General features: G+C 38.4%; 2 pseudogenes; one reads left to right on the forward strand and one right to left on the reverse strand.

Moving 5' to 3' along the window:
- The first annotated feature begins 448 nt into the window (after positions 1 to 448).
- Positions 449 to 4278, forward strand: LOC110684443 (annotated as a pseudogene).
- A 986-nt stretch (positions 4279 to 5264) lies between these two features.
- Positions 5265 to 15421, reverse strand: LOC110684444 (annotated as a pseudogene).
- Between the last annotated feature and the right edge of the window lie 6974 nt (positions 15422 to 22395).

Raw genomic sequence — 22395 nt, forward strand, 5'->3', positions numbered from 1 at the left:
CCATTATCATGCTTAACTTTTTCTTGCAGGCACGCGCAAATATCCAAGAAATTCACTTCCTGCCTTTTAATCCTGTTGACAAAGCGTACAGCTATAACTTACATAGATAGTGATGGTAAATGGTACAGAACCAGCAAAGGAGCCCCTGAACAGGCATGCAACTCAAATAAAATTAAGTTTCCTGAATTTTGTGTGCATTGTTTTTAATAGCTGAAATCAAGTATCATAGTCCCCAAATTTGCAATAAAAATAGTGGTATCTATTAGAACTTCTGATGTTAAGACCTCATCAGGTTATAACAAAGTTGATAAATGTATGGTTATTGATTCAAGTACTAAATTGTTTGAGACTTGAGAGTATCTCTGATAATACTGTCATTGCCTCACATTTCTAGATAAATAATAATTTGTGATCAATTGTGCAACGATTATAATTTGTCACTATATAAACCACCTTCTGTCTTTTTCCTTTCCAGATTCTAGCTCTCTGCCAAGAGAAAAATGAGATTGCTGGAAAAGTGCTAGAAATGATTGACAGATTTGCTGAAAAGGGATTGAGGTCTCTTGCAGTTGCCTTGCAGGTACAGACATCCCTGATATCCTTCTTTTCTTTCGGATTCTCACATCTGACTCAAGAAAATTTCTGAAATATTTCCCTTTTTTTTTTTTTTGAAGTTCTCAGTACTATTTTGTGATGCTGAGTGTTTAGTTGATGAGTTAGTATCAGTTTGTTATTTGTTCAATCAGTGCTGTCATAATTCTGGTACTTAAATGCAGATTGGTTCATAGAATTTTAAAGTGAATGATTGAGATTCAAAATACTTTTACCATTTCTAGTAGAGCCAAAATTTACACCAGTCTGTGTCTCAGTTATGAATATTATGATGAAATAAATGGATTCAGATACAATTAGAAACAACCTCTCTGTAAGTGCCGGAAAAGACTGAATACAGTCTACATTTTCACCATTAGAGGGATAATGTTTGACGTATAAGTATGGTTGAGATTTGAGTATATTGAGATCATTGAACAATTTTGGTAAGATGTGATTATACTAGTCCCCTCTGACTAGGTAGGGTTATTGCTACTGACATCTTGACCTCCTTGGTCTGGTAGTCCTTGTATATGGTGGAATCCATACTGAATTGTCATTTTTGTAACCAATTTTGTGAAGATGCAATGATTTTTACTTCTTAATAGTAGCCTCATAAACGTGGACACTTAAGAGTAACTTGTTGCAATTTACAGGAAATTCCAGAGAAAACAAAGTCAAGTCCAGGAGGCCCTTGGATGTTTTGTGGACTGCTACCTCTTTTTGATCCCCCAAGGCATGATAGCGCTGAGACCATTCGAAGAGCTCTTAATCTTGGAGTTTGTGTCAAGATGATTACAGGTACCTTTTGCATTTCATCCATCCTCTATCCTTTCCCTTCCTTGAATGTTTTACTTTTTATCCAATTTCCTGCAATAGGTGATCAACTGGCAATTGCAAAGGAGACTGGTCGACGCCTTGGTATGGGAACTAATATGTATCCATCATCATCACTGTTGGGACATGACAAGGAAGAAACTGTAGCCCTTCCGATAGAAGAGCTCGTTGAAATGGCTGATGGCTTTGCCGGTGTTTTCCCAGGTCAGTCTTGTAGATGAATCAGCAGTTGCATGCAATATGTTGTTGTTGGGAAGTAAAGATGGTACAGGAAAGAAACTTTTTCTCCAGCATATTATGCATTTTTATCAATTAAAAAAAAAAATCCAACTTATAATGCCAAGTAATTTAGAAGCTAAATCTGTCAGAAAACACCAATTGGAGAGAAATGCATCTCCCCAACCCCCCCCCCCCCCCAACCTCCAGTATAACTGTCTCTATGTCTGAGTCCTGTTATATTCTTGAATTCGAGTTCATGGTTATTCATGTTGAAGAAATATAACTATTTCATACAAGTATAGGTTCATTTACTTATGCAGTTAAGAGGGGAAATGAAATGTACACATTATCTATCACCACTGCCCTTTTGATTAATGCTGTGACTCCGACTGGCTTGCAGAACACAAGTATGAAATAGTGAAAATTTTGAAAGAAAAGCGACATGTTGTGGGAATGACCGGGGATGGTGTGAATGATGCACCAGCCTTAAAGAAGGCAGATATTGGAATAGCAGTGGCAGATGCTACAGATGCTGCAAGGAGTGCAGCTGATATTGTACTAACAGAACCTGGCTTAAGTGTGATTATCAGTGCTGTCCTGACTAGCCGGGCCATATTCCAGAGGATGAAAAACTACACAGTTAATTTCTGTTTTAAAGAATTATGTTTTGCCCAGTATTGATGGTTTATGTCTCACTAGTAATTTTAATTTAACATTTTCAGATATACGCGGTCTCCATAACCATCCGCATTGTGGTATGTTGGATTCTCTAACCCCACCGCCCCCCACCCAAAACCACCAACATCCCCCAAACACTCAAACAAAACTCTTTGTAAAAGCTTATTCTATGTAATTACAAGACAGCTAAAAAAAGATGTTGTCCTGTTTCAGCTTGGTTTCATGCTTTTGGCCTTAATCTGGGAGTATGACTTCCCTCCGTTCATGGTTCTGATCATAGCAATATTAAATGATGGTAATTCCTGTTGAAATCATATTTTTTTTCACATCATTTCTGCATAATGATTATTTATTTGTTTCTAATCACTCCATCTTACAGTAAGACTTGAGAATATAACGGAGTATGTTTTAAGACTTCTTGCTAATCCTCATTATCAGCACGAATTCTGGACTAATTCATTCTTTTCTGCGTGAAAGTTCCTCCCTTAGCCTTAATTCTTGTACATCTAACTTTAATGCAGGAACCATCATGACCATTTCCAAAGATCGTGTCAGACCATCTCCTAGTCCTGACAGCTGGAAACTTTTTGAGATTTTTGCAATTGGCACTGTCATAGGGACATATCTTGCCTTAGTCACTGTATTATTTTACTGGGTTATAAAATGCACAGATTTCTTGAGGTATTAGATGGTTACTGTATAGAGTAATGCAGACATTTGAAGTTTTGGCTACTTACATTCCTCATGCTTTTATACATTCATCAATTGTATCAGAAGCATTTTGGTGTGAGTTCTCTATCCGGAAACTCTGAGAAAATTTCATCTGCTATATATCTGCAAGTAAGCGTTATCAGTCAGGCCCTCATCTTTGTTACTCGCAGCCAGAGCTGGTCATTTCTGGAGAGACCAGGAGTGCTTCTCATGTCTGCATTCGTCGTAGCCCAACTGGTAAGTGATACATTAAACCTTTTATCCTTTTCCTTGCACATAATTCATAATTTTGCTCCTTGCATTTTCAGGTTGCCTCATTGATAACAGTTTATGCAAACATTGGTTTTGCTTCAATCAGTGGGATTGGATGGGGTTGGGTTTGGTGTCATATGGCTATACAGTCTGGTTTTCTATTTCCCTCTTGATATTATCAAGTTCATAGTCCGTTACGCTCTAAGCGGAGAAGCTTGGAATCTTTTATTTGACAAGAAGGTCAGGAACTCATTACTCATAGCTGGACTTTCTTAATTCTTATTTATTTTTGAAAAGGAGAAGGCTTTCCCTATATTTATCTGCTTTTATCATGCATTGTTTGTGTTTTCATCAGACTGCATTTAGTTCTAAGAAAGACTACGGAAAGGAAGAGTGGGAATTCGAGGGTGAGGAGCAACCTGTAACTCGAAGACGGAGTTGTAGTCTGATTGCTGAACAGGCCAAAAGGCGTGCAGAAATAGCCAGGTCTTTAGTCAATTTCTTATATTATTAGAGACCCTGTAATTTTTTTAGCTTTATTAATGAGACCCTGAAACTTGCAGGTTACAGGAGTTTCACACATCAAAAGGACATGTGAAATCGCTTATGCGTTTAAAGAACTTGGATCTTAATTCATTCTCATCTGCACATACAATCTGATATGCCATGCAATACGAATTTTGGGTGAACAATTCTGCTTGCATTCGCTTACATGAAGATCAGGAATGCTTTCAAGAGTAGTGTTTGAAAGTACCTACATTTTTTAATTCAGAAATTAATAGTTCATGCTCCAGAAAGCTTCTCTGAATAACATAGATTCCAGTTTATAGAACATTATCTGTTGTAGTTGTTTAAATATGACTCGTTCTTATGGCTTATAGACCCGAGAAAGTTGTTATGTAATTGCCTTACAAGTTATTATGGTATTTATCAGTTATATGGAGTAGTATGCAGTATCTGTTATAAAACTGTCATGGTTTGGAAAAGGTATGATACACCTTATATAAAAACCCAGGAGCTTGAAGATAACTACCAACAAACACAACAAAAACGAACATGAGTGGTTTAAGGATTATCATCCTCTCAACGCACAAGTTTGAGAGATTTCAGACTTTCAGTAGAGGCATAATGATGTAAACAGGTAGGTAACAAAAAAGGTGGTGTAAAAATGAATTGACAAAATAACATCATTTACAGGCAATCTTTGAATCTAGCGTTTCTAAACTAGCAGACCAATAAACTGGAAGACGTGAAAATCAACAAATAACCAAAACTTGGCACATTGGTGACTTGTAGTACCTCAGACCTTCAGCTAATCATAATTTTCCTTCTGCAAGGAGAAGTTTGTTGATAGTATATTAAGAAAAAGAAAAGAAAAAAACAAAATTAGTTCCGTATACACCATCTGATTTATATATAAATATACTCCTTTGACCCAATTGTGTAATACCTGAGATGGTCTAGCCAAGGGTGAAACCTAAATGGCGGTGAGCCGGTGATGCATTACATTTTTAGATCTGTCATCTGCTGCACTAACATACACATACTTGTTCATCTGATGGAGGACATTCTCACACTAGCAAATTATCCTTGAAGATGGTGTTTGAACAACATTTATACCAAATGTACCACTCTCAAGCTCTATCGCAGGTCCTCAACCTCTACATGAGAATGAGACCTCAATGATTTCGCACAGAAATTAGCAATAATGTATAGAACAAGTAGCCATCATATTTATATATATAATTAATCTCATACAACCCTTAGGATCTCATGCATAACACTTTTTGGCAGTAGAAATATAGAAATTGATTTAGTCTAATCTTAGAGGAACTCATCTTGTTCACTTAACTGCTATCCATTTCTAGCTAGTCCTAGTCTGAACGCTATATGATTAAATTACACCAAACTACCAAAGCATTACAATCTGCGAATATAAACAAAATTTTAACATGCAAAGTTAGACGCCTTCAGAGTTGCACACAATCCAGAGCATTAGAAGGCCTATCAAATCCAACAATTAGCTCATGCTGCTCCATGCCTCCGTGCAATCTACATATTTGTAATTAAATAGCTGCTTATTCAGTTGATTCATCATAAATTATCAGTCTTCTCTTCTACAAGAAAATGATTTTTCAGGATTTCAATAGTTTCTTCTCTTGCACTGCAAATATTCAAATATAAGACATAAGAATTTAACATCATCATACTAAAACAATTACTAATCAGCACAGAAACATACAGACCAGAAGGGTCAATTAGATTTCTAACCTGCCAGGTCTTTTATCTTATATTTTCCAGGATTTGTCAAATCCACTATTGTAGATCCTGCACGGCCCATGGGAAGCTCACCACCATCATACACATAGGCACAGTGTCCCCACAAACTCTCGAAATCTTTGATGCAGACACTGCTACGATGTCCAGTCAAATTTGCACTAGTAAGAGCCAATGCACTTCCAGAACCCCGAGCAATGATCCTTATAAAATCACTATCAGGCACTCGGACACCAATACTATCTATCCCTGGATTCAATGACTTCTCTAGAATACTTGCCTCTCCTGAAATAAGTTGTTATCAGTTGACAGATCAACCATCAAGTGTTAAAGTTAACCAGTTATTGATAGAACTCCCTCCATCTGGGATTGATATGATAACTTGGGATAGTTGGATATATTGGTCACCTTATAAAAAGATTATGATTGGTTCCAAATATTACCCCCACCTGAATGGTGTGGCGGAGAGCATATGAGAAGACAGCTTATATAGAGGATAATACAGAGAATTCACGGTGATCATCAATTTTAAAGGGTCAAGAATATGTGTGAATTAACTTTGTATGGAGGGAGTAGACAGCATGGTATATTTACCTCTTCACAACAACATTCTTTATTTAGCTTATGAGCTAAAATGTACTTACAAAAGCAGCAAGCATCTAACTTATACATTTTTGTTTATTAAACAAACTATTAAGAATCAAAGAAATAGTTACAAACCTCGCCTCAAAACTAAAGTCACAGGACCAGGAAGGAGCGCGTCAAGCAAAGTATCAGGCAAATGATTTGTAAATGCAAAACGATTAATTTCTGACACATCCCCAACACATATTGCAAGAGGACTGGTAAGCTTGCGGCCTTTGATCTCATAAATCTTGTTGACAGCTTCTCTAGAGCTGCAGAAACATGAAAGTCAAATATAATAGGCTCAGAAAGTCGGAAACAAATTCATATTGACATTTCAGGCTAGCAACTTGTTTCATGAGACTGCATTGTGCATTTTAAAAAAGATCTTAAATATCCTTACTTTCTTGACCTCAATGCTATAGAGATACAGAAAGGAAACAGGGATGTAGTTAGTTGGTTACTGTGGTAGAGAGTCTTGCATTATAAATAACAGGTATTAGTAGATCAGTTATATAAGGTCACACATTATTAACCCGCATGATACCCACCTCATGGTAAGACTAGATTTACCCAGCTCCATTGTAGAATGAAGTAATTAAGTAAGAATTGTCTGTCATGATCTACCAATACTCCCATAATGAAGAATTGAAGACCACATACTTATGCTATTTGGAAAGTTCAAAATGTTCCAACTTGTCTTTGAAGTTGTCCTAGCTTGTAACTCTTTAGATTTCCAACACAAACTTCATGGTCTAGCTCTTAATCACAAACATCATACTAGTAAAAAAATTTCCCAAGGTAACAGCATAACTTATTACCCTCTTAAGCATAACTTAGCATATTTAGGAATTCATTTAAATCTATGCCTGACCTTAACCGCCTCTTGTTTAAAACTAAGTTCCTATTTTTATACCATATACTACTACCCTGAGTAATACAAACACCATAAATTTCTCACATTTATTTTATCCAACTTGCTTTAAGATATCACGGTCTTTTGATCTCAGATACCCTTATCAATAGGTCTCTTCATCACATTATCTCCCAAATTCATCCAATTGAACATATTACATATACAAATACAATAACATGAAACTCAACAAAGATGTAAAATTTAAAAGAATGCACATTGCAGTAAATCAGTAGTTCAAGAGCATACCAAGCATCACAAGCAAAGCCATACAATGTATCAGTTGGCACAGCAATAACTTTTCCTGATTTTATTGATTGAATTGCTTGCACTGCAAACTCTTTAGTTGCAGGAAGAACAACCCCTGTCCCATCCTTTAAAGCACCATCACAACTATCAAAACTAGCAACCGTTTTCGCCCGAACCCCAGAAAAGGTCCGAAGACTAGGCTGCTTCAAATGCACACACCCTGGTCTGGACACTCCTGGAATCCAAGAGACCTGATTCAGGTTCAATTATACCTTTTTAAACTGTATAATAATACAAAAAAACACTTGTACGAGTTTTATGTTGTGTGATAAAATCCGTCCCTAAAATATTGCCCCATTACTATATATTCGTAATGCAATGGAGCAATCTTTTTAGGACGGGGCGAGTAATAAACTAAATGAATGTGTACCTCTAGAAGAGAACCACGGGGCTGCCTAGAACTTCAAGAAAGGGCAATTTCTCTGTGATTCTTGTTGACAAATTTATCACTATGTTTTCTTTATGCTGTTTTGGGTATTCAATTTTCAACCAGCTACATCAAAATTATACGAAAAATTTAACACAATTTCAGTTTGTAAATACTCAAAGATTGGAATAAATTGAAGATATTCAAGTTGAACTACACATAACCAAATTCGCGCTACAATATATCAAACTCCAAATTCCCCATCATCAGATTTCATAAACCCACAATCCAACTGTTATAGAGAGGTGAATTCCTCACTAATTAGCCCCCTTTCCATTAAATCTTCAGAAATTAAGCTATACCCAATTTCAACTAATCTAGGAATTTCTTATAGTATATAATATACTTTATGTATAGTTAAGCAAATAATTGAATTCAGAAACAGGGTTACAGTGTATTACCTTAAACAGATAGGTCGCAAGGGACTGGGTTGGCCGCTGGCAAAGGGGGTGGCGGGCAGTGATGGGAAACAGGGAAAGGGAGGGTTTTTTTTTTTTTCCCCCTTTAAATTATCAAAATTTTAAAAATAAAAATAAATATTTTTTTATAATTATAAGAATTTTTATTAGGTTGCAACTAGGTATAAGTGTATAACAAGCTTGGGTTTATTTTAGGCAGATTTAAGGGTTAGATAAGAAGAGGGTTAAGCTTTGAGCCTTAATTAATTTGATATGGTATCAGTCGTTCATCAAAAAAAAAAACCACTATGGCTAGTGATATGTTGCCGCCTCCTCCACCACGCATAGATATCACCTTCTTTGTATAACCTTGGTCCTAACGACCGTCCTGGAGAATTCATTACTCTGACCCGCCTTCGTGGTGAAAAGTACAATGAGTGGGCCGATGAGATTCAAACCGCGTTCGAGGCACGTCGCAAATTCGTTTTTTTTTTTTACGGAACAATAAATTCTCCTTCTTCTCCGTGCACTAGACGGATTGGACCACTATACATGCTATGTTGATTTCATGGCTAAGGAATACATACAATTGATCCCGAGGTCATAGCACTTTGTCGAATACAAGGATGCAACACGCTTTGTGGGAGACTCTCAAGATGTGTTTGCAATCGTCAATGGCCCACGAATTCAATACGTAAAATCAACAATTCTAAAATGCGAGCTGTCGAAGCCGGGATATGTATGTGGCTTCTTATTTTGGTAAACTCATGGCTTTATGGGAGGAATTGAACAGCCATGAACCTCTAATTGCTTGATATTGTTGCGACAGTGTACAGCTGGTATGGAGCATGAAAGGCGTCGCGGAAAATACACGTCTTCATGAAATTTTAATGTGGTTGTTCACTATGCTCAAAATCGCACCAATATTCGCTTTCAAGACCCCTTGACAAGCCTTGATCGAGATTATCAATTAGTTGTGCAGGATGAACGTGTCGGCAGGCCAAACAAATACCAACTGAACAACCACCAGATGCGATGGGTTCACCCTTCGTTTACTGCGCCAGGTAAAGGGAAACAAGCAGGCTTCGAAGACCAAACCTGATAAATCGGGGTTGCACTGTACCTATTGCAAGAAGACCGACCACTTAGTCTCAGGTTGCTTCGAATTGAAAGGCTTTCCAAAATGGTGGCCTAATCCTTCAAAAGCGTGGAAAAGCACCACAGTTCCGTGGCAAAAGGGCGGAACCTAGGTAGAGCTAATGCTACAACTACTAGGTCTTCTGCCAATACCAACACCATGGAGTCAGTATGAGGTGCCTCTCAAACGTTTACAGCTAGCAAAGCAATGGAAAGCCATTGCCGGTTTTTTTGGTGACTCAAAAATTCCCGATAACTGCTTGAATGGTGAGTTTGACAATGCCTTGTGGATTGTAGACACAGGTGCTTCTAGACATGTAACTTGTGATGACAAATAATGGCTATTTGATAATCAACACATTTCGTATAGTCCGATTGGTCTTCCAAATGGAAAAATTGTACAAGGCACTAAGGAAGGTTCGGTTCAGCTAAACTCAAAAAATTATTCTTAAACATGTGTTATTTGTTTCGTATATGATGTAATTTATTTTCGGTATCACAATTGATTGATGATACCAATTATGGCACAAGCTTATGGGTCATCCTTCGAACAAAGTAGTGAAACTTCTCCCTCCGTTCATAATTGTAAGGTTAGTTTAAACAAAGCATGTGAAGTTTGTTTTTGTGCTAAACACCCTAAAACTAGTTTTTCTTTAAGTGAGAATAAGCCTCTAATTTTTTTTGAAAAGATATACTGTGACTTATGGGGACCATATAAACATGAATCGTCTTGTGGTAGTTGTTATTTTTTTTGACAATAGTGAATGATTTTTCTCGTGCTGTTTGGATTTATTTGTTTTTTGAATTTTTGATAAAAATAGAGATATTTCGTTTGTTTATGTCATTTGTGGCAATGGTGGATAGACAATTTTTTCGAACAATTAAAGTTGTTTAAAGTGATAACAACACTGAATTTAATTGTTTATGTGATTTTTTTTAATGCCACTGACATATTATTTCAGACCTCATATGGAGACTCCGCAACAAAATAGTCGGGTTAAGCGAAAACATAAACTCGTTTTGAATTTTACTTTTTTTTAAAAAAAAAACATAAACTCGTTTTGAATTTACGAAGGGCTTTGAAATTTCAAGAAAAAATAAATCGCCTAACTTTTCTATTTTCCCACGCAAACCCATATCACTTTTCTTTTCTCTGCTACTTTGCATAACAGTACTACTCAAAGAGACCCAATTTTCCTAAACACAACCCTCTAAGTTCCGATGACATTTTTCTACTCTCTAGTGAGAAGGATCAAAGAATCTTGTTGTCATCTTTTCCAGTATTTTCGTAGAAGCAACATAGTATAATCCTTCAGATTTAAAGGTATGTTTCTCAATAAAAAAAAAAAAAAAAAAAAAAAAATCGTTGAATTTAGCTTCAATTCATGATGAATTAAAGTATTTGTGTTTAATCATTATCAATTTTGTTGTTCTTTATAATTTGTTGGGGATTTGGGTTGACTTATACTTGTAATTAAACAAGGGTTTAGCGTTATATACTCGTAATTTTCTTGCTTATTGATGAGTAGAATTCTGTAATTTATTCTTTATTGTTAATTTGTATCGTCATATGTTAAATTTTGTCTAAATTCAAACTATAGGACAAATCTTAATGTTTAAATTCGATTTATAAGGCAAATCTTGATGTTTTATGTAGTACAAAAACCTATCTATTCCCAAATCAATTGCTGTAAAAATATTAATATTTTTGTTGTACAAGTTATATTTATTTATAGACTATTAATATTTAACATTTTCCCAAAATCTAACTAGTTTTATTTTGTTCAGATTAGATTGTAGTGACAAAGATAATGAATCTCCATTGTCTAAGAATAATAATTGCATCAAAATATGAATCTCCTAGTTGACATTTGCGTGCATATGTCGCCAAACATGGGGGAGATGGAGATTTTACAACTGTTTTTCAATTAATGCTAAATTAGAGGGAGATGAAAAAATAGAGTTGAAAAGAATTTTCAAAATATCTTTAGGCAGATTTCAGATATTCAATTATTATTTCATTGTTATCTCTTCCGACACAAAAGTGGAGAGTGCTTCCCTTATTGAGGTTATGAATCTTATAGTTAAGGTATATTGTTTTTTCACATCATAGAACTGATAATTATATATGTAATATGTTGTCTTGCTTTATTTTGTGAAATGTGTTAAGAGGTATATAAGAGCCATTTTTGAGGTTATCTTGGACAAAGGTTGGACTGACTTGATAGAGAAGGAATTAATCGTTTGTAAAAAAGGTTGGGAGAAGGGTCCAAACACCTCTCCAACAGTGCATAAACAAACCACCTTCCAAAGTTCAAACTGAGAACTCAAGCCCCTTACTGCTCACATGTAGAATTAGAGCTTATCATTACACCTGATGTCTAATGGGATGAGAAGATTAGTGAAAATGAGGAGCCATTTTGGATTCCGGCGAAAGATATTGAAGGAGGTGAGTGCGCAATGGAAGTGAAAATGTGTTTAATTGAGAAATTATAAATTGAATTGTTAATTGGCAAGATAATTAATATAAATGAACACACATTTTATGTAACGACGAGCATTTTTATTTCACTATTTAAAAATAGGGAGTACATGTATTCCTTTAAGGGTTTGATTATGAATTTGGATTACAATATGACTCTCTTCCTATTACTCACAAAAAGAGTATTACAAAAGTATAGTGGATTTGTAGGAATATAAATTTGGCAGAGAATTACAATGAGGGTATATGTATTTATGTGTGGCTCTCTGTGTATTTGGCTGCCAAAACTTCCTTATATATATAGTGGTGCATGAGTATTGAGTAATAGATAAAGTCGGCAAGAACCTGTTGACCGACATTACTTGAGTAATGTGTATTATTCTAGAAGATTATGCTTTGTCTAGAATAATCAAGATCAAGACTTCAAACCAAAAGCTATAATATGCATGCACCGACACTGTAAAGCTAGGGTTAGGCCATAAAATTTGGGCCATAATTACCCGACCCTACAATCTCCACCTTGGACCAAATTTTGTATGCGCTTGTCATATGATCGACATTAAATGAATATGTCACATGCTAAACCCGATTGAAACTTAGGTTTAGAATAACAAAGTGACTTACTTGGACCCGCATTATAAGGGTGTTGTTGCCGAGTCAGAATTAAGTATGATGAAGCACAATAGAAATCCTTGTACTACATAGAGATTTCTATGTTTGATGGCCTTTAATTTTTCTTGAGCATCTTTGGAGATTTTGAGTACTCCACCTTGAGCCGAAATCTTATATCCTTTTGAGTCCAGAATGCCAAGAGTGATGATATTCTTTTTTAGATCAGGAACATGATGAACATTAGACAAAGTCCTATCACACCATCTTGTGTCTTAATCTGTACGAAGCCAACAACAAAACTTTATTTGCAATGATAATTGTTACCCATTGTAACAGTTTTATTCTTCATCGGCTAATAGTCGGTAAAGTGAGACTTTTGAGAACAAATATGGTTTGGCAGAACCGGAATCAAGTACCTAGTCAGAATTTTTATTTCTTCTTGATGAAGAAGCTAAGAGAACTTCATCATTAGACTCTCTTTTCCTCTTACTTTTTCTTTTTGAGCTTTTTATTTGCAAACTACCGTGTGATTTCTCTTTTATATTTAAACCTTCGGCATTTTAATTAAATCAGTTCTGGGTGGTTAAGTTTCAGTCCCCTCCCAATTGTTGTTGCGGGGTATCGAATACGGGTCATGCCTATCAAGTGTAGTCTCAATCACCACAACACCAACAACCAATTGGTAGAATCAACTGACTATGGTTTTATGAATTATGATTATGCAACTATATTGTCTCGTATCATAGTTTGATTAGAGTTAGTTGACATAAGATGTATATATGGAAATTCTTGTAGTTTGTGGCCTATATATTTTGGCCAAAAATAAGTAACGATACTATTCCAGCATTTATCTCATCAATAATCCTTTCATCCCAAAATAACCTTTCATCAAGCACTTTTCCGCCTTAAAATATAATCAATGTTTTTTCTATTCTTGTATCCACTCAGCTTCATTCCATACCCAAAGACCCAAGCAATTACTTACTCTGGTACAATATAATTATAAATAAATAAATTTGCATGCATTATAATTGTAATGATAGCTTGATTTTTTTTTTTTTTTTTTTTTTTTTTTGTGAAGATGATAGCTTGAATTCTAATTAGTTAAAAAAAATGTGATTTGGAATATGGGTAAGGAATATGCCTTGCATTGATAGCCTTGAAAAAGAGCTAGGACTCATAAAAAAATAAAACAAATAAAAACAGAATTCATAAAAAAAATAAAACAAATAAAAACAGAATTAGGAAGCTTGTGTCGTAAAGCTAAGAAGATGTAGCCAGATTTGTGAGTTAACACTAATATAGTTTGAAATCCACTAATGCATAGTTATTTAGGTAAAAATACTCATATGATGCTCTAGATAAGATTATGAAATCTCGTCGCACAAACCAACCAAAAATTAAACACAATATAGAATAGGAAAACTTGTCAATTACTACCGCAAATTAATATCACTTTGTAAATTACTACCGCAAATTAAAAAAGTTGTTTACTACCGCAAAATTTTTTAAAATGTTGCGATTACTACCAAACCCCCATTAAAACCCAACTATGACATCATTATATCACTTTAACCCATGGTTAAAGCTCTTAACCATGGTCAAATATGGGTTAAAGCCCTTAACCATGACGTCATTATATCCCTAACTCATTTTTTTTTTTTTTTGGGGGGGGGGGCTGGTTAAAGCCCTTAACCATGGTCAAACATGGGTTAAAGGGATATAATGATGTCATAGTTGGGTTTAATAGGGGTTTGGTAGTAATCGCAACATCTTTTTTGGGTAGTAGTTCACAACTTTTTTAATTTGGGGTAGTAATTTTACAAAGTGATATTAACTTGCGGTAGTAATTGACAAATTATCCTATAGAATAACCACCTCTTAAAGACGAGATCTATTTAATAAAAGTAATTAAAAAGTTAATGGGCCCTACCAGTAAAAACACCAGTGTAAGGCCCTGTTCTTTTCACCTTAAAAAAATAATATTAAGTAAAAATAATTTCAGTTCAGTAAAAATAAGTTTAGTTCAGTAAAATTAATTTCAATTCAGTAAAAATAATTTCAGTTCGGTAAAAATAAGTTCATTTCAGAAAAAATCAATTTTCTTAAAGAAGAATTATAATAGAAAATCAGTAAAAATAATTCAGTTCAACAAAATAATTTCAGTTTAGTAAAATTAAGTTCAGTTCAGTAAAAATAAGTTCAGTTCAGTAAAAATAATTTCAGTTCAGCAAAATTAAGGTGAATCAAACAGGCCCTAAGCCCTCTAAAGATTCACAACTGAGGCCAAGAAGAAAATAGATTAAGATATATTTTTTTTGTATTATTATTATTATTTTTTTTTTTTTGAAAGGGAGCAAAAGATTTCATTAAATAGCAAGTGTGTCCATAAGAACATAAGGGGATACATCAGGAGGAACATAGCGTTCCCATATTTGCTCCAAATTAAAGGGAAGAAATTTTGCAAGAGAGTGAGCTACTTCATTGCCAGCACGCTTCACATGACTCCACTGTAGGCTAGTATATTGAACAATTAGAGCCATAATATCGCATAACACCGAGTCCAAATCAGTGAGATGAGTTGCACTCCTGGAGAGTCTAGACACAACAATCTGGCAGTCGGACACCATAATAATCTCCTTGCAACCAATTTTACAGCCAAGTCTAATCGCCCATTCAATTGCTTTTGCTTCAGCTATCTCAACTGACCACCACGCACGGAGTCTTTTTGTGGCAGAAAACACGATCTCACCAAGGCTATTTCGTGCAACAACACCGAGCCCAACCCAGCCCTCTTCAGAAAGCGAAGCATCAGAGTTTATTTTGATGATGCCAGGAGGTGGAGGAACCCACTGATTCGGGCTTATGCAGGCGGCAGTAGCAGCGGCGCGGGACGAACTCATCTCAGGCTTTGTGCTTTCATCAGTCCATCTTAACACTCTAGCAATCACCATATCAGTTGGAGTGTTTTCCCTGGAAAACCTTCAAATTCCTATCCTGCCAAATGCCCCACAACAAGTAGATGCCTTTGACTTTTGTCATCTCATCCAAATTCTTCCAGCTTTCCACAAGATCACAAATGGAGAAAGAGTTTACATCCTTTCTCATAGCTTCACAGTCCAACTTCCACCATAAATCACGTACTCTCCAATAGTCAAAAAAAGTGTGTTGCCAAGTTTCGGACTCACCTTCGCACCATGGACAACAGTCATCATCAGTGAGATGTCTCACATGTCTGTGTTTTAAGAGGAGGGTTTCAGTACATAGGCGCCATAAAAAATTACGGGCCTTTGGGATTACGTTTGCCTTCCAGATTCCCACCCAAGCACAATGGAAATCATCTAAGTTGCAGCCTTTCCCCAACATATAGGCAGTCTTCACTGAGTAGAATCCATTCTTTGAGAACGCCCACGTAATCTCATCACTTGGCCATCGACCACTCAGAGGGATGGCAAGAATCAACTTCTTGTCTCGCTCATTGAAAATTGCTTGAATAGTGCTGTAATCCCACTCCATATGCTCAAAATTGATTAATTCGTTAACTCTAGTGATTTCTGAAGTCGGAGTGGAGGTTGTAAACCTGCCAACCTCATCATAGAGCCACGGATCTGACCATACGTTAACTCTGCTCCCATTCCCTATTCGCCACAAAATACCTTCTTGCACAAGAGCCTTAGACCCCATATACCACGCCACGAGAAGCTTCCTCCAATACCCAGAAAAGAGCCAAAAAAAATCAGAATTTTGGTAATATTTTGCCTTCATTACACGGCCTAGCAGAGAGTTCGGATTTCTCACCAATCTCCAAACTTGTCTTCCAAGAAGAGCATCATTGAAAACCGCTAAGTCTCGAAAACCCATACCCCAAGACATTTGAGGGTACATAGCGAGTCCCAATTTCTCTAATGAATCCGTTTCCTCCCTTCACATTGGCCCCACCAAAAATTTGCCATAGCCGCATGATTTTTCCTAATCACCTCACTAGGAAATTTGTATACTCCCATGAGATAGGTCGGAATTGCTTGTACTACCGATTTAAGCAAAATTTCCTTCCCGACTTGAGAAAGAAGCTTCTCTTTCCAACCTTGCAATTTCTTCCAGATTCTATCAAGGAGAGCCTCAAAAATACCCCTTTTTGACCTTCCCAACGCATTCGGAATACCAAGGTACTTCTCATGACGCTCTACTTTCTTCATATGTAGAATATCCAAGATCCCCTCCTTTTGCTTAGTCCCAATCCCTCTACTAAAGGACACTTCCGATTTCTCATAATTGATTTTTTGCCCGGATGCTGCTTCGTACTGGTTGAGAATATCAACAATGTTTGAGCATTCCTTTCGATTTGCCCTTGTAAAGAGAAGACTGTCATCTGCAAATAGGAGATGTGAGATTTCTAGACCTTTCCTACTCGCTTTTGCACCATGAATGTCACCCCTCTTCACCCTACTCTGGATCACATGTGAAAAGGCATCAGCCACAATAATAAATAGATAGGGAGAAAGGGGATCACCTTGACGTAATCCTCTGGATGGAGTAACCGCACCACACACTTCCCATTTATTACAAAGGAGTACTTCACCGAAGTAACCAAAGTCATCACCATATTGACCCATCTTCCATCGAAACCCATTTTCAGAAGTAATTGTCTCAGGAAACCCCACTCTACCCGATCGTACGCTTTACTCATGTCTAACTTCATGGCAATGTGTCCCTTACGACCCTTTCTTCTCTTTTTCATAGTGTGAAATAATTCAAAAGCTATCAAAGCATTATCAGTTATAAGTCTGCCGGGAACAAAGGCACTCTGATTTTCAGAAATAATTTCACACAACACGTCTTTCAAACGGATCACAAGACATTTAGAGACAAGTTTATAAATGACATTGCATAAGCTAATGGGGCGAAATTCAACAGCTTTTTTGGGCTCTTTAACTTTCGGAATAAGGGCAATATTTGTTTTGTTGACAGAATCCGGGAAAGAATTGCCGTTCAAAATTCCAATAACAAAATTTGCAACTTCTTCACCAACAATATGCCAGAAACGTTGATAAAAATGGCATGCATACCGTCAGGTTCAGGGGCCTTACTAGGATGCATTTGCTTTAGAGCCGCATACACCTCCTCCTTCGTATAAGGTTTCATGAGCATTGCATTCATAGCATGAGAAATAGCCTCCGGCACATTTGAAAGAACCTGCTCAAGATCATGGTTAGTGGGATTTGACGAGGTGAAAATATTTTCAAAATAATTGCTGATGATCGCTGCCACATCCTCTTCCTCGGTTCTCCAGACACCACTCTCGTCCACAAGGCCGCTGATGGTATTTTTCCGTTTGCGTTGTGAAGCCTTGTGGTGAAAATACTTAGTATTTCTGTCACATTCTTTAACATCGGCTACTCGGGATCTCAAGTGCCAGTAAGCTTCCTGTTTTTCTTGTAAATCCTCAAGGCGTTGCTCGATCTCATTACATTCTTTGCAACTCTCTTCACTGGTCGGCATCATTTGGGCATTTTTCAAGGCAATTTCTGTCGCTGCAATCTGCTTGTCAAGGATATTGAAGTGTTCATCGCTCCACCTAGATAAGCTTCTGCCTACAACAGCAACTTTTCCAAGCACATTCAGGTTCCCTGCCCCTTCCCAAGCACCTTTGATTACATCCTCACAACCATCCTCGGTGAGCCAATACGTCTCAAACTTAAAAGCTTTTTTCTTTTTCTTCTTCTTTTTCCCAGGAGCATCATCATATCTGAGTAAAATGGGAGCATGATCAGATTTGATGCGCACAATGTGTTCAACAGAAGCATTTGTGTATAAAGAGCACCACGACATCGACCCAAGGAACCTATCTTTCACGAATCCGGGTGGAAGGATTTCTCCCACGTTCCCATGTATACCAAGTTCCACTGTACCCCAAGTCCCTTAGGTTACAATCAAGGAGGGCTTCACGAAAATTCTCTATCTCTTTTCTTTCCCCGAGGGCTCCACCTTCTCTCTCATCGTACGAAAGAAGCTCATTAAAATCACTTCCCAATAAAATCGGGACATCATCATCACAGAGTTGCCTAATGAGCTGCCAAGTGTGAACTTTCTCTTCGGCCTTAGACCACCCATAAACACCTGCGAACCTCCACTTCAAGCTCCCTTCACTCCACACATCCCCACAAATGTGGTGATGGGAATAGGACACAAGACGAAAGTCAATGCTCTCCTTCCATTAAATGCATAATCCCCCTGACTTACCCATGCTAGAAACACCGAAAGCTCCATAATAGCCCAAGCTCCCTTTGAGGTCCTCTACTACCTTATTTTCAACCATAGTCTCAGAAATAAATAGTAACCTCGGGCAATACTTGTGACTCCACTTCCGAAGTCGCCGAACTGATCGGGGGTTGCCCATTCCCCGACAGTTCCAAGCTAGAATACTCATTGGGTACGGTGGGGTTGGTCAACACCAACCTCCGCCAAGGGCCCCACGCCACCGGGTAATGTCGTATAGATGATCTTCCCAATGTGTAACTCTTGCTCTGCCATGTCTTCCCCCTCCCTTGAACGTTTCCCTGTCTCTGCAGCAATGGTCTTCTAAATATTCCCTCCCCACCCTCCCTTGCTACTCGTTTCCATTGTCCCATGCCCCATTTTGTACCAACTTCTTTTGGTACTCTCACTAGCTGAGCCTCAATAACCCCGTCCTCACACTTCCTGCTTGTGTCAACAGAGGTATTTAAAGGCTCTATTCTTTTTCCCGACTTTTCACCACTCTTACCCCCTTCCTCCAAGGTATTACTATCATGAACAGCACTCGAAAACTCTGCAGATTTTTCACCATGACTGACAGTCACTTGCTCACTAGCTATCTTCGAAATTCCTCTATTTGCACCTACTCCCATCTCTCCTACTCCACCAGTATTATGAGAATTTTTGGTGATAAAGAGCCTTCGAACAGCACTGCTCAGCTCTCCCTCATCATCTTTCACTTCGTTTTTTGCAGCTTTCCACGGGGTAGACACACGTAGCCGTTCATTGAATTTTCTCGTGATCACATTATCATCACAATCCTTCTCCCCATGGCCTAACAAACCACAGATATAGCAGAACACAGAACACACAGGTAGTTTCTCATATTTAATAGGCACCTCCATTATTCCCCTACCCGTTCGAAGTTCCACCGTCTTCATCAAAGGTTTATTAACATCAATATTAACACGAATTCTTAAAGATTTATTGATCCCTATTACATCTGATTTGTCCATGGCAACAAAGCTTCCAATTTTATTCCCTAATCTCCTAGCATTGTCCTCATTATTTCTACCCTTAAAAGGTAAATCGTACACCCGAATCCAAAAAGGTACACAATGTAACGGAATTTCAGAGGGCTTAGAGTTACCTTTTGCGTCCGCCAAGACCATGACATGGTGATCAAAATGCCAAGGTTGAGAGTCCATAACAAACTGCTTGTCTTTCCAATGATGAAATTGGAAATAGAAAACTTTGTCCCCGATGATATTCGCCTCACAGCCGTGTTTTGGACTCCAGACTTTTTTCATAGTATTGATTAGGGCATTTGCTTTCACATTACGAGGAGTATGAATCCTTCCCACAATAGCCAATTCAATTTGATCCTCCTCATCTCCCCCTCCTTCGTCCTCCCAATCGATATCACTTCCATTGGCCAAACTAAGGAGTACTTCATTATCTTTTCCAGAACTCGCCATAATAACGAGAACGGAATACAATTCAAGAAGCAAATTCGACACAAGACTTCGAGGATGAAGCAAAAGCTAGCATAATAATAATAATAATTGTTTCGGATGAAAACAATCGAATCTCGGAAGATCCTTTTATCTTGAGGGAACTTGGTCTCGGTCCGAACGACGCAGGAGCCGAGGGTTTCCTGCACAACAAATACACGTAAACTAGCCTCGGGGGGGACGCCGAGGAAGGCCCCTCCGATGCTTAAGTCAGTATATTAGAGAGAGAAAGCTGTGCAAGAGTTTAGTTGCTTGAGGCTTTATTGTCCTACCAAGAATTGACCAAATTGTTGGCTTTTATACCTTGGCTAATGAAGGAGGCGGATTGGGCCCGGAAGTCAGTTGGGCTGGGCCAAGCTGATTGGGCCGTTGACTGACCTTGACATGGCTTTGAGGATGTTTGATTTTTGACTTTAGCACATTTGGAGAGTTGAACCTTAACCTTGGGCTTTTAATTGGATCATTCAGTGACCAGGCCCAATTGGACTAAATTGGACCCAAACAACTTGCCCCCCAGACCCGATTTGGAAGGATGACGGGTCGGGTTTGATTTAATCAGAAAAGGAGGGAAGTGAATGATTTGTTAATCCAAAAATGTGAATTTAAACCGTAATTAACCCATGATTAATGAGATAACAACAGTTAATGTGGATAATTGCGGAAGTTGGATGGGTAGTGGGCGATTTAACTGCAAGGTCGTGTGTTTAACGGTTACTTAGTGGGGTGCTTGAGAGAAATTGAAACGCAGACTCCTTGAATTCCCATTTCTGGAGATATAAATAGAGGCGCGTCTTCTCTCCCCACTCATTCATCAACACAAACCCAGAATTCTCAAGAACGCTCAAGAGCCCGCATCAAAACTTCGCAAATTCCCCGAGCATTAAGCTTAGAAGCTGAGACTTGTCACTACCAATTCGTAAATCGGCGGCTTTTGCTTCAGATCAAGGTAAATTCCTTTGATTTTATTTCATTTTTCTTCGACTTTGCACTCTTTCCCCTTTTTCGACTTTTTCCTTCGAAATTCGTCAATGGTGAGGGGAGTTAGAGGTGGAGCCCGTGCTCCAAGAAGAGCAAGGCTAATCCCCGATCCCAGGGACAGGATTGGGACCTGGAATGGACGAAGGACAGAGTCTGACCCTGCTGAAGGGGTTAGGGCGACTCCCATTTCTTCGGCTCCTCCTCAGAGAACGGATGAGCCGAGTGCTTCTGGACGGGACGATGAAATTCCCGCTGTCCTTTGGGATATCCTCCCTGGGTTTTCAGAGTGGGAGAATGCCGAAGTCGCTTCGGCCATGATAAAGAACCGCCCCTACTCATGGTGGGTAGAGAACGCCGATCAATATCGATTTGCCGAGCAAATTGAGTTGCACTACGGCATTTTTGAAGCTGATGGATATTGGTGCCGAATGCCCTCAGCATCCGATAGAATCCATCGTCCACCCCCGGGGTATGTGGGGGTGTACACGAGACAGCTTCAGTATGGGCTGAGGTTCCCTTTGGACGTTTTCGTCCGAGACTTGCTGATCCATTACAACATTTCCCTGTGCCAGCTGACCCCCACCAGCATCCGAAGGGTAATGACGTACTTATGGGTCTGCAAATTCTTCAGGTACGTGCCGAACCTGCATTGCTTCAAAAGGCTCCATCGGCTAGTGCCAAACATTCAAAGTGGGCACGGATGCCATGGCTCTGGGTGGTATCGGATTGAGTCTCGGCCCCCGTTCCTAACCATGTGGCCGAACGACTCTTCAGACAAGGACTGGAGAGGTCAATGGATTTGGGTTAGGGCACCCACGGAGCCGAGCCACCCTTACGTTTTCAGCGCTCCCCGGTATCTTGCCGAGCCGGATCCTGATATGGGAAGTTTAGGTCCTCCCGAAGATAGCGGGCCAGACCCGAACCTTAATCAGCAGAACATCTTCGGCAAGCTGCCGAACCGGGGAGGCAGCGGCCGAATGCAGCATATCCCGGAGACTTGGCTCCCCGATACGCACTATGTTTTCCAAGAGAATATGCTGGCAGCTGTCGGCCTCAGCCGAAAGTTTAGGGATGGTAATCTTCTTCGGCTGGGGCCGAGGCCTTTTAATTATCTCTTTTCTTCTTTCATTTTGCTTTCTTGTGATGTGCCGAACTAACTGAATTGACTTCTCCCCTTTTCTTTTTCAGAACGGGACGAGACC

This window comes from Chenopodium quinoa, unplaced genomic scaffold (assembly GCF_001683475.1).
Source record: "Chenopodium quinoa cultivar QQ74 unplaced genomic scaffold, ASM168347v1, whole genome shotgun sequence".
NCBI lineage: Eukaryota > Viridiplantae > Streptophyta > Magnoliopsida > Caryophyllales > Amaranthaceae > Chenopodium > Chenopodium quinoa.